This window comes from Pezoporus flaviventris, unplaced genomic scaffold, assembly GCF_033815535.1.
Source record: "Pezoporus flaviventris isolate CSIRO_AGI_PZ_B2104156 unplaced genomic scaffold, CSIRO_AGI_Pfla_v1 ptg000031l, whole genome shotgun sequence".
Classification (NCBI taxonomy): Eukaryota; Metazoa; Chordata; class Aves; order Psittaciformes; family Psittacidae; genus Pezoporus; species Pezoporus flaviventris.
The window spans coordinates 43,914,394-43,931,205 of NW_026892579.1; the positions used below are offsets into that span (position 1 = coordinate 43,914,394).

Consider the following 16,812-nt stretch of genomic DNA (forward strand, 5'->3'; position numbering starts at 1 on the left):
AGCACCATGATTTTAAAACTAAAATGGAGAGCCATCACAAGAAATAACAATAGAGGTATGAATTCTCTCACACAGGCTGTCTCTCAGGTCCTTTGCTTTGCAAGAGCTTGTGCTATTCATCTAATTAGCCAACACACAGTCTGATTGACCATTAGATCCAATAACTAACTATCTTATTGCTTCAGTGCCCCGTTCATTGCCATTATCTTTAACAATGAAATGTACTGATTTGCTAATATTTTAATCATGCTTTTCTCAGAAACGAAAAGGAATAATACCTTCAGTTTGAGGTAAGCTAGCTTTCAGTTGCTATGACTTCCTTGCCTATAACTGCTTAGCATTTCCTTCTAGGCAAGGTTAAATACTTGTACTTAAGATTGAGCTGGTGGAGCTAAGGCCACACAGCACCTTGTGGAAGCAGGCTAATAATATATTTAGTCATATATTGTGATCATATGGTTATATGAATCTCTCAGGGTCCCTCTCATCCTGTTGTGACAGAAGGGAGGCTGCTGCAGGTCTGTATTCTCTATGTGCCAGCAATGAAGTCAGGTATGTATGCCCACCTGGTGCATGTGCACACACACACGTACACACGTGCACACGTACATGTGCACACATGGTCAAACACACAGACCAGCACAGAAAGAGGTTAGTGCCTTTATCAGCACCCACATATACACCCACAGTGCTCACACAGACATGAGCACCACAGATGGCCTCTTCCCATTCCTCCTACCAGGGTGGTTTGGGATTGGAGTCAGGATATATGCACGCTCTTACTCTTGATTCAAAAGCACCCATCTGTGGGTTCCTTGAATACTAACACAGATATATGATCCATCCAATATCTGTGGCCCATTCCCACACACAGACTGAGGCTTTGCATGTTCTCTTCCTACTCACCGGCTGGTCCAAACTTAATTTCATGAGTAGTTTGCATACACAGGCTCAGGCAGTGACCGATGCAGAAAGCAGATAGAATAGATTTAATAAGATTTTATGACAAGCTGTGGTAATCAGCTACAAGGTTTGACAGGCTTTTGGCTACTTGCCCTTTTTTTCCCTGACCCAACTTGATGCCTCTCTCCCCTCACTTTTGATCCTTCCCTAAATGTTTTGCACACTCTTCCAGTTCCCTGAAGACACCCTGTGGTTTTATACTGTCTTTAAATTCCCTCTGCTAAGCCTTTTCTGCCTGCATCCCAAAATCAGACCTTTACCCTTTGAAAAATAATCCCAATTACTTTGTGTGGCATTCCAGGAAGAGAATATCTTTCCTTGAAACATCTTGGCAGGTGGGACTAGGGGCAGTGATAAAATTGTTTTTCTTGGTATGCTCCATATTCACTGATCAAGTTATTTGTTGGGTGCCATGGTCTGCCATAATTCCTTGGATGCTTGCTGAGTGTTTGTTTTCACTGTTATTAGCTTTCTAATCACATAACTTAGTAAAAACAGGTAGCCTTATCTGTCATCATAGAATGATAGAATAGTTTGGGTTGGAAGGGACCTTAAAGATCATCAAGTTCCAGTGCCCCTTTCCTTGGACCAGATTGCTCAAAGCCCCATCCAGCCTGGCCTTGAACACTTCCAGGGATGGGGCAGCCAAATGGAAATTAATTCCTTAAAAAAAAAAATAAATAAATTGTTTGTGCCTCTTCTAAAATTTTTCAGAAGTCTGCTGAAGTACAGTACAAATACGAGTCTGTGACTGCACAAGTTCAACATCTAAAAGGTGAAAAAATGTATAAATTCAGGGAGTCAAGCAGCAGATAGCAGCACAAATGACTGCCATATATCAAACCACTCTTCTCATGGCCAATGTACACCATCTTGAAGCTCTCTTTCCCTTGCACACTAATTATGCAATAACAGCAAACTTTGGTTAGAGTGGAAAAGCAGTCTTATTTTATCTTGCAAGCCTGACAATTCAGTCAACTTATTTTTAAGAGGCCATTAATTCAAAAACCCTTCAGCACATGTTTTTTTACTTTATGCAGTGATTCAGGATTCAGAGATAGAAAAAAGACTGCAGTGTGATCACCAGTGAATAACTGGTATGTTCACATGCACTTAGGTCAATAAAAAGCTCTGTAGAATTTATGCTGACATAAACAAAGTCAAATAAATTTAGCTGAATCATCACTTCATTAAGTATTCCTTTTTATTCCTACATCAGATATAAATGAACACAGGAATTTTAAAAATTATTCCATTGTTTTCATAGATGCATCTTTTGAATTTCATATATAATATTTTTGTCTCATACAACTTTTGTGGTTTCACTTGATGGGCACAGTATTTAGAGGCTTAGGAAAACAAAAACACCCAGCAAAAAGAGTTGATACCAACATTCTTACAAAAAAATTTTTTTCTCCACAAGGTGTTACTTAAATGATACTCTTTACACTTATGTTCAGCATCAGACTTCAATGACAGACTTCAGTTCAAAATTAAAATATCTAAATTTAGTTTTGTATGTGTAGGTACCCGTAGGTATGCCACATATCTAAATCCCCATGGAGTTAATGCATATATAATTACTATAATCAGTGTAACTTTGAACTCTGCTAGAAGTTGACCTTAGAGTAAATACCTATGTATTTGTTTCAATTGCCCACATATAGGCACTTAATTCTGCATAACATGCCCTAGAACAAACAAGGCATTCTTTTGAAAATGGTGGATCTAGTACAGGACACTGCTTTGGGTCAGCAACTGACAGATAGTATGCTTTAGGGTATCTCAAATTCCACTAAATACTCATTTGTGGACAACAGAATGAAGCCTTAGATCTCTCTTGACTGCAATGGTTACCATCTGTAGACAGTGATGTGTGGAGGGATTCATTTAGCTCTTCATTTTCTGTACTGAATCCTTCACCAATTACAGTGAGTAATGCAGCGAGTTCTTCCTACAGGACTTTCTGTTAAGTGGTCTGGTCACACTGCATCCATTTATATGTCTTGGATTGTGTACAAGTAGTGGAATTGAATATAGTTAGGGTTCACCATCAAATATACTGTTTGTGAAACTAGATTCACAAAGTTATCTCAAGTCTTTCAGCTGCCATTTTAGATTTGCAAAATCCTTTTTAGCTACCATGAAAATCTAGAAGCAGGAGCAGGTTTCCAGTTTCTAAAATACTAGACGGAAGTCACATAAGCACCTTGTTTTTGATGGTGCAAATCAGCTTCATGCCTACCTCTTCGAAATTATAAACATGAGTATTTTTTCTGCCCAGATCTGCTGACAGACTCAGTGCAGAAACGTTCTCAAAGTATCATGGCTAACAGGCTGCACACGACTGGAGTGAAGGTAGCCTATTTGGTCCAATATACTCAATAAATAAAAGAATGTCAGAGATCCTGCCTCCTTCCTGTCTTGAGTCTACTGGGAATCAAACCCCCATCACATATTTCTGAAAGATCACCAACTACTGCTTCCTCTTGCAGCACTAAAAATACTTAAAACCTAGCATTTACTGAACACTGTTGAGATAACTCCTTATTCCCAGTGCTGGTCTGTGGGCTCTGATCTTAGATGCCTCTCCCCTTACAGATTATGTAAATTAGTGAGGTTTTGCAGTAGTCACTATTTCACAGTATTAATCTCTTTTCTTATGTCTGCCCAAAGTTTTCTTTTGTCAATAGATCAATCACATAGTTTAACTTTGTTTAGTGTTCTTATGTCACAAAAATTAAATGCTGGAGAAGCCATTTAGCACCATTTCCCTCCCCATGTCAGTGCAACATTATTCACTACTGAGCTCTTCACAGTATCTTTCCGGCTATAAACTATTTTTTCTTTTGTTATACTAGTAGAATTGATTGATTCCAACATGCTTAGCTATTCTTTAATGAAAATTATTCTAAACAGTATTTACATATCTAAAACTGAAGAATTAAAGACAAATAACTCATTTAAATTCTCATACTAGTTAGTAAAAAAATTCAAAGGAAACAATGAACTACATACTTGTTTGCATATCTTGGAAGTATGCCTGTGGTTTTATAAAACGGATGCACAGGAAATTGAGTAGATGGTGTTTTCCTAAGAGTATTAGCTTTTTTTCCAAAATTAAACTAGTTTTTAATTCTTCACACATCAGTGCCTGACATATCTTGAGTTTTAGTCTGTAATCATTTTAGCCTTTTTTTCCCTCTCACAGCCCAATGCTTGGTAGAATTCTGCTGAAAAAAATATGAACAAGCAATTCCTGTGTTCAGAAGCAGTTTCTCAAGCCAAAAAAAGGTTTTAATCTATGGCATAATGTAGAAAAGTGAGAAAAATCTTAAATAACTTGGTGCATGAGTGATATATATCGGTGACCTTTGTATTATATGAATGGTTACACATTTATTAAACTAAAACTAAATTGCCAAAACACATCTCAAAAAAATATGTAGGATGTTAGTGTTAGTGTGGGTAAAGTGTCTCTAATTTTCTTTTATCAGCATACAAGAAATAGACAAATTGTTTCATTTGAAAAAATATATTTAATGACTGGCAAAACTCATTCTGGAAGTGAGATATTGACTGATAGAAGGGAAGGAAATCAGTGGTTATCTATTTTTTTACAATCTTCACAGTCATAATACTTCTTAAAATTCAACAGGGAGGAGAATAATGTCTCTGACTGTTCCTTGTCACAAATGTGAAAAGAGAATCAAGAGTTCTGCATGGCTTCTGACTTGTCATGAGCATATACATATGTAGATATATTTCTAAAGGCTAAGAGAGACTGAAAAGGTTCCTCTCAGAAGCTTAGCACTTGAGTTATGACAGATGAAACACTCCAAAGAAGACAGCTCCTCTAGATCCATACAGATTCAGTATGAAGGACTGATATCTCAAAAAAGCCCCAAGACTTAGCTTGATTCTGCTTTAGGTGAGATCAATCTCTTCCTAAGAGATTGATAGCCCAGTAATCTAATCTATTTTAATCAAATCTTCATATTCCCTGGTGGTCTAGTGGTCAGGATTCGGCGCTCTCACCGCCGCGGCCCGGGTTCGATTCCCGGTCAGGGAAACAGTCCTTTGTGCAGCCCATTGTGTGGTGAATGAGAAATACGTAATGGGATACATCCCACTGTACCTATTTCTCATAACTGAAGCCCCTTCTTACCAACATTTACAACTTTTACTACATACTTAAACATTCTTTGTTTCCAACATATAGATTTATACATTCTTATTACCCTTGTCCTTTAACAGATAGATATTATTCTCCCATTCCATGGATTTCCACCTCTCCCCTGAGTATTTATAAAAGCAGGCTATCACTTCGGCCCCATCTGTCAAGATGAGCGGTCAGCACAGAGGAAGCAACATTTTCAAGTGTTGGGTGACAACATGGGCTTGATTTGAGTTCACTTGCCCAGTTCATTGGAAAACTCATTCTGCATTGGTTCAGGTTGTTCCTGCAACATTATTTCCTACAACATTCAACTCATATCACAGATTATTTTTCCTCCAAAGTTAAATTCCCCTGACGCAAACACAAGAGTTCCCCATCTGTCTTGATTCTGGCTGGGACAGTTAATTTTCTTCCTAGTAGCTGGTACAGTGTGGTGGATTGGCTTTAGGCTGAGAATAATACTGCAAACACACCCATGTTCTAGTTGTTGCTAAGTAGCGCTTACTCTAATCAAAGACTTTTCAGTCTTTCATGCTCTCTCTGTATCAAAAGCCCAGTCTCTCTCTAATCAAGGGATACTTTACTGTGTTGTTTGTTTGATTGTGGCACATGTTTCATATTCATGGATGAGCTGTGTAATGGCCTCCATGGTCAGGTCTATACATAGTTCATGTGCCCATTGGTATGCTGCATCTCTTCCTATGTGTCCCAATGTTTTTTTGGCCCACTGCGCTACAAATAACAGCCTTGTTTCCAGTCCAGATCCCTTCAGCCGCTTCCATCTGTACATTGTTTCAATGTTCTTCAGTGGTGTGATTTTTGGGGATGTGAACATCCAAATGACCTGTCTTCAGAGGTATGTCATGATAGGTTATGGTATGTAATGATAAATAAACAGCTAGGTATATTGCCTAATTTTCGTATCTGTCTCTTCGGTCTGTTGATTTGGCTTGTAAATTTGGAAGACAAACTGATCCTTCCTTTATCATGTTTCTGCTTCACAACTCCTTTGTAGACGGCTTGCAGGCAAGAACCATTTACAATAAAGAATTAAATGTCAGTTTTCATGCTTCAGCAGTTCCTATTCCATATTTGACAGCAAACTATGTCAAGATGAAACTTCACCTTGGGCTGGATAAAGCCTTTAATTCTGAGATTGGGGTTTGAACTGTGCCGTGACATTGTGAGAGTTGTCTATATGGAAGTGGGCCTCATTCTTTTTTTGCTTTTTTTTTGTTCCTGAATCCTGGGGCATAGGATGAATTTCCAAAAGTATGATCACATCCAACATTCTTATACTTCTTATACAATCTAATAGCTTGTGAACTTTTTTCAGTTATACCAGTTCTTGTAATTTGTACAATCTAATACCTCTTCCAGCAAACTTTTCTGCATTAAACACCATAGCTAGAAACAAATTCTTCAGCATGTCTTTTGGTTTCTGTTTTCTAATAGGTATGGTCTTTGTTTTGTTTGTTTGGGGCTTTTTTTTTTTGGTTTATTTAATCATAGAATCACAGATTCATAGAATGATGAAATGGTTTGAGTTGAAAAGGACCTTAAAGCTCATCTAGTTCCATCCCCACTGCCACGGGCAGGGACACCTTCCACTAGACCAGGTGTGATAGTCAAGAGACCCTATTTGTGTTTATCTCAAAACAACTCTACACTACCCTGAGACAGCGGCACAGCGAGCTCGACTCCGGTCAGGGCACATGATCTGGGCCTGGGGTTTACCTCATACGCCTGAGAATGAGTCTCACCTGTGTGAGGGTGCCAGGAAAGCCTGAGACTATGAAAAGGGAAATGGTCGTTCAGCCGCCTGGTGCATCCCTCCACCTTGGACTACAGCAGAGTCACTGAAAGGATCAGAAGAATTTAAAGGGCTGTAGCTGACCAACAAGATGCCGTTGGATCCACGGGGTGGTGAGCCTATTTCTTTTTCTTTCCTTCTTTTTTTTCTTTCTTTTCTCCTTTTTCTTTTTTCTTTTGTGTCTTTTATGAGGATAAGAACCTGCCAAGACTTTTGTTCCTCCCAATGCAGTATTAGTGAAGCTCACAATAAAATTGTTATTTTATTTTTTAATATCTGCAGAGCCTGTGGTTTCTAATGCGAGTTGTGCAGAGTATTGTAAAAGATCACCTCCCTCCACACCTGCTGAGTGGGATGGGGGAACAGGTTGCTCAAAGCCCTGTCCAAACTGACTCTGAACACTTCCATCAACAACTTCGCTTGACAACATATTCCAATGCCTCACCAGCCCCGCAGGAAAAAATTTCTTTCAAATATCTAATCTAACTCTCCCCTCTGTCATTTTAAAGCCATTTCCCCTTTTTCTATTTGTACACGCCCTTGTAAAAAGTCTCTCTCTAGCTTTCCTGTGGGCTTCTTTAGGTACTGGAAATTGCTCTAAGGTCTTCACAGAGCCTTCTTTTCTCCAGGCTGAACACAGCCAGCTGATCATCTTTGTGGCCCTATTATTTTTCACATTCCTGAGTTGTGTTTTTGAGAATCCTTCTATTTTTTTTCTTCTGTTTTCACACTTTTTGTCTCTAATATTAGCCTAATGAATTTATAGGCTTATTTGTCTTTTTTCTTGCCCATACCATGATTTTCTCTCCTGAAGCATATGATCTAATTATGATATCCGCTGTTAAAAATGGCCACTGTACATCACTCACTTCATGTAACTATGCACCTTTTGATTATCACATTCATCTTTTGCAGACTCAGTAGGCTTATTCTTCTTTGCTCCTTTTCTGTCAGCCTGACTCCTTTACAGCTTTGTGAGCACATTTGTGAAAGTCTTCAGTCTTTTTTAGAAGGCAAACCAACTGCAATGGCCTTGTAGATTACTCCAAGCAGCAGAAGACTGAGAAGGATCAAGATAATTATAACACTATGTGGTTCACTACTCAAGACACTTCATCAATGTCTTGTAAGCCTAATAAAATGCATATGGAATTACATGGTTAGGTGTAAATTTATCACAGCTCTCCTGACATGCAGCTTTTTTGAGCTGCCCTGTGAAACCAGAATATCGAAAACCTGCCTATAAGCACCTACATCACAGAGGATGCTTATCATCAGATCAAATTTATTTTAGCATGTTGCTATTCTGAGATTATAGCCAAACTACTGAAATAAAAAAAAACAAGTAAATTTCTGTGTAAGGTTTACATATTTATTGTTTCCACTATGATAATACTTCAAATAATTGATTAGTGTTTAAAGCATCCCATTTTTCTGATTAATATCTCTTGCATCCTAAATAGCTTATTAAAGGTGGCACCTCAAATTGAAACCGTTACACTCTTCAAGTTCTTACACTGTGTTTAGACAGCTGTCTATCTGAGGTGTAACATTCAGGAAATCTGTCACTGTTGTCATAAGAAATACAAGGGCATTTTTAGTCTGTGCTGCTTTCGACAATGAACATTCACTGAAGAATAGGCCAGTGACAAAGGAGCTCTATGGACCCTCTGCTTGCTCTGAAGGGCAAAATGGGGCATGTAAGGGGTTTGATCACTGATTGCTCTTGCATTGCACTGATGTTCTCTGAGAACAGTTAGTTGATTTTTTCCTGACATTTATGTCTTTTTCAAATACACAACCTCTTACATATCTTTTTATACACAAGTGTAAAGGAAGACTAGTGTATGACAGACTAAAATGACACCATGTGTCTAATGTGACACCCAAATTGTGAAGCTTGTGAAGAAATTGCATACATTTCTTTTTGTTCAATAATCTAGTGTCTTGAAGTAAATGTGGCATAAGACTAAATGGGTGTCTGCGTAAGAGTCTCAAAAATAACCTTGTAGTGAAGTAGATTACTACCTAAACTAGGCTGTATTATTAGTCTTTAATTCTCTGATGTTTAAATATTCTTATCGAAGAGTAAAAAGGGAAATACTTAAAATAGATAAGGCAACATTTTGTTGGAGCAACTGTGAGCGACTGATCTGAAATCAGACTCCACTGTCCATTGTCTCTAAGATCGGTTTGAGAAGCTGAGATTGAAATCTACCTATTTTTTGTCTCAGAGATGGGTGGGAGGAGCTAAGACTCCAATATCCATCGCCTGAGGGATGAGTGGGAAAGAGCTAAGATAAGACTCTTCCCTCCATTACTTTGAGGATTGGTGTGAGCTATTATCCCAAGAATTGCTGCAGACACATTTGTGTCAAAGAGATGGCTGCAAGACCAGGGAAACTGACCCTGAGGGACACCCTCCATGAGACATCACCATGAGGGCAACTCCACAAGACACACTCCATGGGGTACCTTCAAAGGGACTCCAGAAGGACGCCTCCACGAGGACAGCCATCGCTGATGGACTCGTGGGGGATGCTCTGCTCTGATACTACAAGACTATGAAACCTGAAGAACTCCCACCACCAATGACAATGACAACAGATCCCTGGGACACCACTGGATCCATGGTGGTGACTCTATCTCTCTCTCTCATTCTCCGCACCCTGAATTTTTTCTTCCTTTTCTACCTTTTTTCCAATCTGTCCTATCACTGTCCCCTTTATTACAATCATTCCTATTTTCATAATAGCTGTCTTTTTGTAACTTGTAATAAATAAGTTGTTTGATTATGGTACTTGACCTCGTTTGTATTTTAATTTCACTCTTGAGATCACGAACTGAGACAGGGTCCAGCAGTGGGTTTTTTTTCCAATCGGACCCTGACAACAGCACTGTAGATTTTAGGCTTATAACTTTTATCTTGCTTTTTTCAAAATTGTTAAGGTTATCTCATATAAGGCAGGTTATTTCTGAAGACATTAATTATAACATTAAGTTTAGACTTTTCCTTAGATTTTCTAAATGTAGTTCAAAAGGCATCAAATCAAAAACTCAAGGAATGTATCTAGTAAGTGTTTCCTCTCCAATCCATCTCTTGCTCATTAAGGGAAAATTAATTTGTGAGTACAGGAAAATATCTAATTGGGAGCAGGAATTTATGAAATGTCGCATCTTTGTTACTCTGGTGGGACCTAAGTGTACTGCCGCATGTAATAGATCACGTATGTAAGTTAACCCCAAGGAGGTTTGAGATCCGTTTGGCACTCTTTAATATGTAATCATGCCTTTTTTAGAATAAAAAAGAAGATTGATCAGTGATAAACAATCTTTTTGTGGGATGAACATGGTTGGACTGTCAGAAGTTTCAAAATGGCAGAAAAAAGGCAAAAACTATTGACCAGATGATGCAACATTTTATGGGAAATGATTCACACAATTTCATATTGGTGCCTCTTCAGCTTGTAGTCATTTGTCTGCTTTTATTGCATGTCATTAAAAAAGTTATGGAGTAAATGCAGTTAATCTGATCCAAAACACTCTGTTTGATTGTATAAACAAACCTGCATAAGAATTCATAAAAACCTGTCAGACTTCCTATCAACATTAAATATTATTTTTCATTCTTTACTGTTAATTTTAAGAAAGAAAGGCATGAGTATGTCTAAAATTGTTGAGATGAAACATTAGAAGCCTATAGAGCAAGTGCCTACATTTCACAACCACTGCCTAAATATTAAAATTTCACAGCTGCAATATTCATGAAATTGTTCCTTCGTGACTGAAACCAACTGTCTATTCAGCAAATAATACCAAAAAGAATTAAACTCATTCGTTTTCTTGCTGTTCTGTTTCCTAGTGTGTTGTGAAGCCAGAATAACTGGGTCTTACTTGGAAAGTTCAAATCACCATAGAGTATTTTTTTTACTATGGATTGCCTGAGATTGTTTGCCTTCCTCTAGAGAATATTTTGCTGGCTTCCTTTGCATAGGACTGGCTTGCTTATTTCAACCACTTACTGTCTCCTTGTTATGTATCTAATATAACATTAATAAATATGTGCTTTTTCATGAATTAGTAGGTTTTGCTATTATGTCTCTTCAAACAAGTGGAAATTATGTCCTTTATACAAGGCCTTCTTCAAGGTACAGGCAACTCCACTGTTACAATATATATCTTTATCAAGTTTCCTTGTCAGACTACTTTTGTTTTATTACTGTTTATTTATCTCAATATTTTCTGTATGTTTCTGTGTTCAAGCAGTTAACTGGGTCCAAATAAATGGATTTAAATGAATCAATATAATTAGATTCTCATTACTTTACAATTCTTGAAGTCAAACAGAAATATGCTAAAAATATTTGCAAATACGATTTCGCAACTATATTGTTAATAAAAATTATCTTGATTAAAAAAAATGTAGCCTCCAGGAGTAAACTATGTGATAAAGAAAATGTTAATGAACTTATCATTATATATCTAAAGAAAACAAATACTTATTACTACTTGGTTTTGAGGAAAAAAGCATTGTAAAATATATTGTAGTAACCTTATTTTATACAGTGATAGTATATCTAATTCTAGCTTCCTCAGGCAGTACACAGACTGAATGCTGCAAGACAAAATACTAAAAGACAACATTTTAAGAGATTTCAAGTTGCTGTACAGCTTAGATAAGTAAGATTTTCCCAAGATGGTATAAGTTAAATGTCAAACTAGAAAAGCAGTGACCATATATTCTAAATAAAAATAACTCCATTACTTTACGGTTACTTTGTGAATTCTCATCTATGAAAATAACTTTTTTAATATTTTGAAACTTGAAAGGAAGTGTTAATTTTACCCAAAAGAGAAAATTTGTTTTCATGGGAGATATACGGAAAGGTCCTTGTATGAATTCTTTACAAGTAAAATAAACTCTCAATAAATTAAGAGCAATTTTTATGTGTAACATAAGCTGAGTTTAGGCTGCAAAATACATACTGGAACCAAAAGTAATGTTTTCCAATTTCTCTTTAACCAAAATTTGGTCTAAAAGCTTATAATATTGAGTTAATTTGTTTAGTTATCTGCCATCATTTGAAAATTTGTGGTTTTTTGGTATTTGGTTTTTTTTTTTTTTTTTTACATGCAGGTATCTGAATTATGGTCGGTTTGTTTAATAAAACAAAAATGCCTTTATAAAAAAAGATTCACGATCACAATGTTCAGTGCATATTTCATCACGTCATTTTTTAATGTCAGTATCAAAGATGACTGCCCTGTAGTATTGCACTGATAATAGAATCAAGTTACAAGATGTGAGTTTTCTAACTCAGCAAAACTAATATAAGATGAACTGACTAGTGTACTGTCAATCAAAGCCTAAAGACCTTTCATCTCTTTTCAGATTTCACAAATGAGACTGTTTCTTCAGCTTTTCAGGCAGTTTGAGACACATGTTTAAATACTGTCTTCCAGAGACAGAGGATCTAAATTTGGGCTTAATTCCACACTCTTTCTGAGGTAAAAATCCTATTATTTGACTCATTATTTGTACCAAGCTTTTAACATAAATTTGCTGAGACTGATAATTAACTCAAAGTAGATCCACTATACAAGAACTATGAACCTCTCTTCTGCTTTGAAAGCTTTGCAATTAGTAGACTTTAATTTCCTTGTATGAATATGTAAGGCTTTATCCAAAGCTTTATCAAATTTAATGTAAAAGTTCACACTAGCTTCAGTGAAAATTGAACGCGCACGAAAAGGTCCGGATGAGGAAGAGTGCGTATAACATTAGATATGTGAATTGTGCCATTGAAGGCAAAGGAAATTGCTCTCACTTTTAAAATGAGTGTATGCTTAAAGAACAGTCTTTACGTTTCTTTAATCTTCTTTTGGACTTTAAACAGCAAATAAAATTAAGTAATTCTGAAATAAGGCATTGAAGGAATGGACCTGGAGAAACATTCAGTTGTACATCAGATATCAGTAAAGCATGCTGCACCTTGCTAAATACATGGAGCAATTTGCTTGATTGTAAGCTTCCTCCTGAAAGAGACAGAACAATGTTTCAGAGGGGCTCCACAGCCAGTAAGTCATCAATCTTTGTCAGATTTGTTCAGCCAAACTAACAGCACACACAGAAGTAACTCACAAAACAAGCAGGACTTCATTCATTCAGACTGTCTCCAGTCCTGACAGTTCATCACTGCCTGCTAGAGTTGAACTTTTATGCAGTTCTATTTCTCCATAATGAATGACAGGATGTACCTGTACCACAAAAGATTTAGCACAACTGCTCCTGTTCCTTTGTGTTGAGATGCCTTTCTTGACAGCACATATTTGTGACAAATATCACTGGGTGTCTTCGGATGTACTTATGTACTTTATAGAGCAATATAAGCTTTTTACTTCTTGTGAGAAATCTGCTGTAAATAATATGCACACACAGCAACATTATGGCGATTTCCAGGCAGAAGGAGCTTTGCAACACCCTTTAAATAAAAAAGAAAAAGAAAAGAAAAAGAAAAAAGGTTTCTTCTAGATGAGTTATTTTCATAATCTTTATTTTCCTGGAATATAAATAAACTTATATTACATGCTGCAGACAGGGAGGAGAGAAAAGACAGCTGTAACCAGTTACTGGAAACTTCTGCAGATTACTTCTTGCATCTGGGGAATTCTGTGTGTGCTGAGCCGTATTAGGTGAATATATGTTCTTACAGGTGTCAGTACCATATATCTCCAGTAATGAGGTAGAGGCTCATGATGCCTTGAGTGCTCAGATTTATGACCAAGGAATCAAGAGGCTAAAGCAAGCCAAGACTCTCCTTGTCAATCTGCAAAAAATCAGATGCAACTTCAGGGAGCACAACAGCTCAATAATTGATGCCACTGAGGAGGTATCTGTATCTGCTAAGGTCATCTGCATCCTTCATAGCTGAGCGTGAGTGAATGGGAGAAGAAACGAGAGCCATCAAAATCACAGGAACATCTGACAACATTGGATTTGCCTTTTATGAGGAGCATGAACATGGGCAATTAGCAGGATTGATCCAAGTCTCAATAGTTAAGAAGAGATGGGGATAATGATCTGAGAACTAGCATTTATTAACAGAAAAAATAGGTACTTGTTCTCATGGAAAACAACAGTATCTACATAAACCAGACTATTTTCTGATAAATTCTGTGATATTAATATGCAATATTACTGACATCTCCCTGCCTTACTGAAACAGAAAGGACTAGGATCTAAATCAGAACCAAAAAATTTGCCTGCTTTTAAAAAATGTACATAAAATACATACACAATATAAATATATGTACACATAATATGTATTTCTTTATACTGTTTCCTCCATTCTTTCCTGTTTCCCAGAAGAGTCAGAATTTCTCTAGGTACAGTAAAAGGCCTTTCTAATTGTTTAATTCTCCAGTGGAATGCCAAAATAGTGTTATTTTCACTTGTATATTTGCCAATTGCAACCAGAAATTGCAAGAGAATAATAAACGTTTCATGGCTGTGAATTTGCCTTTTGCTCCCTCTAGTCTCACAAAGGGAGGCAAGAAAAAAGTTCAGGCATCAACAAGAAGCTTCACGATTATGATATCTTCTCTGTAGGGAGAATTAGCTTAATACCCTCCCCACTCCCAGCACACACATCATTAATATAACTACATTGTATCTCTGGTACTGCACAATCTCATAATCTTATTTGGACAAAATAGAAATTCACACATTGTCCTGAAACAAGTAAAATGCAAATGAAAGCATGGTTAATCATCAGACATCAGATGTAGAATACCATATGCATATACAAGCCTGCATAAAATCATACTGGATAGAAAGAGCAGGATTGCCAAAGGGATATCAAGATAAATGTTGGTTAGAAATCACAAGAGAACAAATAAGCAGCTGAAATGTGCAATCATTTGAACCAGTCACGGGGAGTCTTCTCTATCTCAAAATTATGGATTAGTTTGAGCTACTCAGGTACCAAGGTGGGATACAAACGGCAAGTCCATGAATATATGCTTGGGCATGCAAGGAATGATGATGGGATGTTTTCTCATTTTAACTCATACCTCCAGTCCTAGTGCTTTTATGTGGAAGGAGGAGAGAAGCTGGTTCAGGAACCCTGAAGCTGGAGGGGTCGTCATGGCTCCATCGATATGCCCATGAAGCTGAACTCCCTGACATCGAAGTCCAGCTTTGCTGTTATTCAACTAATGCTCATACTGCAGGAATATGAGTCAGGATCAGCCTGAGGACTCCCACCTCCTGTACTCATCATCATAATCTCTTTTTCCCTGAGCTCTACAGCTGCACTATGGGAGGTGAGTGCATTTGTGTGTGTGGAGAGTTAAAGCCTTTGTTTTTCTGGCAATTCATAGTCATATCTTTTTGCTTGTTACTAAATAGTGTCACAAATCCAGTCTTGTATCTCCTCAGGTGGTCAGAAGCAATCAGTACACTTGCCAGTTACCCTAGAAAATACAGCATTGCTTCCTCTCCTGCCCCACTAATAGGAATATCCATCACTCTCAAATGTACAAAAGATATAAGTAATTGTGCAGTCTTTGGAGACCTGCACTAAAAGCATTTTAAGAGGAATTTCTGGCCTCTGAAAGAAGAGTAGTCAGCATTGATTTTCCCCATCGTGAAAGGTGTAAATATACAGCATCCTTAATGCTGCATTTGTTCAGTACCTTTGGCAGTTTGCTGCTGTCTTAGCCGGTGATGTATAATGTTGCTAGAGGGAACTAAATTTTCCACACAAATGATGAATCTTTAGGAAGCTTGAGGTTTTGAAAGGCAACTTAACATTACATACTGGTTTCTGCTGACCCTTTGTACTCTCTTGAAAAAGAAATAAAGCTTGTAGAAATGCTGCTTGTACTACGGAGAAGAGCAGTCCACTGGAACAGGGAGCTGGCCTTGACTCTCAGTGCTCCTATTTTATTTTCTCTCTTAAGCCAATCACCAAAAATATTATCCCGTGTTACTTTCAGAGTCATGTATTTCACATCACTTGAAGTTTGCAGTCATAGGTGAAAAAATAAAAGAACAAACTATAAAAAAGGAAGAGGGCTGAATGATCCATAGCAATTTATTTTCCCAAACTGACAAGATGGCACAGGTTTTTTTTAAAGGCAATTACAGAAGAGCAAATTTTTGTGTTCCATAAGAGGAATGAGTAAGGTCCCTGTTTCAATTTTGTGTTTTAAGTCTGGATAGAAAGGCTTTTACTTTTTTGAATCTTGAGGACTGGAACTGGTTTTCCTCTATTTATGTTTGTCTGTTCCCCACTTTTCATCTCCCACCTTCCTTCTGCTAGCTTTCTGCTGAAACTTAACAGAAAGAATATGTCAGTTGACAGAAAATTCTCTGCTACAGCTGCATGAAAATTAGACAGTGACCAGATGTCATCCGCACTGCTCAGTCTTTCCAGTTGACTCTAGTAATGCCTTTTGTTTAACTTTATTAAGGGAGACAAGGTTGTAAAAGCTTCTTAGAAAATGGGTAAATAACATATCTGGTTTGAAATTGACGATAGGAAAGGGCTCAAAACATCTGAAAGAGCTGCTCTGTTCTTTCCCTCTGAAGAATCTGAGGAAGAAAAATAAAAATGTCAAAAATACCTATGCGTCAGATGTGTGTTTCTACAGACAACATTGTAGACCAATACTTTTGAAAGGGATACTACATATTTTTAGTTATACATATTATATATAAATACAAAACCATACATATAACTGTTTATAGACAGTGCCAAATAGATATTTGACAACAGAATTTCATTACAGTGGATGTCTTCAGTTCTAATTTTCTAGATCAGATTACAGATATGTGCCAGATGCTCCAAGT

The 16,812-nt window shown here is 37.2% G+C and overlaps 1 non-coding gene across 1 annotated transcript; it reads left to right on the top strand.

The window, feature by feature from the left end:
- Positions 1 to 4,963: 4,963 nt before the first annotated feature.
- On the top strand, positions 4,964 to 5,035 carry TRNAE-CUC (transfer RNA glutamic acid (anticodon CUC)). The gene has a single exon. It is a non-coding gene; the product is annotated as a tRNA-Glu (tRNA).
- The last annotated feature ends 11,777 nt before the right edge of the window (positions 5,036 to 16,812 follow it).